Source organism: Nyctereutes procyonoides, unplaced genomic scaffold (assembly GCF_905146905.1).
Source record: "Nyctereutes procyonoides isolate TBG_1078 unplaced genomic scaffold, NYPRO_anot_genome, whole genome shotgun sequence".
NCBI lineage: Eukaryota > Metazoa > Chordata > Mammalia > Carnivora > Canidae > Nyctereutes > Nyctereutes procyonoides.
This window is the reverse complement of record NW_026575135.1, coordinates 31271069-31273766: the sequence shown is the minus strand read 5'-3', so window position 1 is coordinate 31273766 and position 2698 is coordinate 31271069. Positions and strand designations below refer to the sequence as shown.

The window sequence follows — 2698 nt, the reverse complement described above, 5'->3', positions numbered from 1 at the left end:
CACACCACTTTTTGTGGATCTCCATGTGTTCACTAATGAGGGAGCTCTCTGAATCCTGTCCTTTTAGATTTTTATGAAGTCTTCAGTGTATCGGCATGATTGATTAAATTATTGGCCAATGGTAATTGAGTCAACCTCCAGCCGTCCCCCACCACCCACCACCCCTTTTCAGGGAAGTCAGGGAGGGGCTAAAAGTTCCAACCCTCTAAGCACATGGTTGGTTCCTCTGGTGACCAGCCCCCATTCTTAGATGACCTAGAGGCTTCCCAAAAAGCACCTCATTAACATAACAAAAAGATGCCTTTTGTCATTCTCATTGCTTATGAAATTCCAAGGGTTCTAGGAGCTCTGTGCCAGAAATGGAGATGAAGATCCAATATGTATTTCTTATTATAAATCACAGGTAATATAAGAAAAAATAGTGAGAAAGGGATAAGGTGGTAAAATATGAGTCTGAGAGTTGTGCAGGGGCTTGATTCTGTATGGCCCTGCAGGGGATCAAGGGGCATTTAGAATGACTGGAAGACATGTTTTAAGCAGGGCATGTTTTAAGCAGGTAAACCACATGATCTAATTTACTTTTTAAAAGATATTTCTGGCTGTTGGGTCTATAAGAATATGAATACAACAGTGGAAATAGGGAAAATATTTTGGCTATTAATTGTAGTCCAGATAAGAAAAAATGATGGCTGGTTTTGTTTGAGGAGGTTGAAGCAGAGAGAAAGAGAGAGATGTGAAAGATTTGAGATCTACTTTGACATAGAACCAATATGACTTGTTGACGGATTGGATAAAAGGGCAATGAGAATTCAGAAGTGATACTTAGATTTAGTTATTTAGTAGATTTATGTTAGTTTTATTATTTGTTTAGTATTGCTATTTTCTTTTTTTTTCTTTCATAATTTTTTATTGGTTGTTCTGAGGATCAGTACAGACATTTCAATTTGTACACAATTCTTAACATACGTACCGAAAATCTAAAACATCATGTAGTTGTGATCCTTTTCTAAAAGTTATTCCAGTGACCTTCCAGCTTAAAATTTGGAGGCAAATTTTCCTTAACAGTATATCAAGTACCAATATCTTCAAATGTTGATACACTGTTACTTTGTTAAGTCCCATTAATTCACAATTTAATATCATATACACTACATATTCAAATTTTCAATCTTGCACAGCACATTAACAGTTACTAGAAAAACTGGACTACCACAACCAAGATGTTACAGAGTGCACAAGAATTCTGACAAGGAGAGCCAAGATCTAGGAGTGGTTTTCTTTAGGAAACAATTCTACCAAAAACAACATGGGAATAGAAGAAATTTAAAATGTTCAAGACATATTAAATGCACGACTGACTCCAAATTGCCATTTAGTATGCTTGGTATTATAGGATATAAAAACTACCCCGTCTATGGAATGTTGAGCTGACACCCAAGACAATCAAAGCCTCCCACATTCAATATCCCACTATTTTCTGGTTGTACCAAAAAATAAACAACCAGCAAATGATTTCACCTCTTAAAAAAAAGCATTTACACTTAAAAAATGGGATGAGGTGGGATTCCCATTTCCTCCTTCTTAAAAATGTTTCTAGAGCTACTAAAAAACTTGCATTTTCAAAATAGTTGGTAAAAATATTCCTCTGGATTGTACAAGAAGGGAGACAGGGACCACGGATAAGGCGTGGTATATGGTATTAATCAGACTTGGCTTCTTTCTCTCCCGCTTCATCGGAGGCTGGACTCTCCTCGTCCTTGGTTTCTCCGTTTTCTGCAGGTAAGTCCTCTTTCGTTTCTTGGTTAGCCACTTCAGCCTGTTTTCCCTTTGCTCCCCCTTTCCACTTTGTTTGCACTTTTTTGTCTGAAGATTTATCCTTTCCTGCCGCCTTTTTGGCTTCGTTCCCACTTTTGCGGGAGCAGGTTTAGCGGACAACCTCGCCGACCTCCTCTTGGGCTCCTCCTTGGCCGCGCCCTCGGCCGAGCTGACCTTCCTCCCGGGCATCGTGCGGCGGGGCGGGCGCCTGCCGGGTGCCTCCGTGCAGCTGGGCTGCCTGGGCCGCTGCGCTCCTCCCGCCCCTCCCGCCGCCCGAGCTGCTGCCTAGTATTGCTATTTTCTTGGTTATTTAGTAGTACTAAATGACATGAGAAAGGGATAAAATTTTGTTGGCAGTGGCGGGGTGGTATAGTACAGAGCATGAGTTCTGTTTTTTTTTTTTTTTTTTTAATACCACTTTTACTATTGAAGATGTCAAGTAGTTAGATATACAGTCTGAAATCCAAGCTTTAGAGAGGATGGGGGATTTAAATTTGAGAGTTATGAAAATATATATGGTATTTAGAGGAATGAATGTGAACGAGTTATTGAGGAATATGAATGAGAGATAAAGGAAGAGGTTATAGAATCAATCCCAGAATACTCTAACATTTAGAAGTTGGCTACAGAAGAGAGAGAGAGAAAAAAAAAGAATATTGAGAATCAGTGAGGGTGGGAAAGAAATGAAATAATGTATGATGTTCTGGAATTCAAGAAAAAAGGGTTTTAAAGAGTTAAGAGTGAATGTACAGCTAAGAAGTGAAGTAAGAGGAGACAGAGAAAGGATTATAAAATTGGCAGCATGGGGATCACTGACAAGATCCTGATGAACTACTTCATTGGAGTCATTGATGTATAGGAGTGAAAATCCAATTGAGGTGAG

The 2698-nt window shown here is 39.3% G+C and overlaps 1 pseudogene; it reads right to left on the bottom strand.

Moving 5' to 3' along the window:
* Window positions 1-1699: 1699 nt before the first annotated feature.
* Window positions 1700-2004, bottom strand: LOC129494702 (non-histone chromosomal protein HMG-14-like; annotated as a pseudogene).
* Between the last annotated feature and the right edge of the window lie 694 nt (window positions 2005-2698).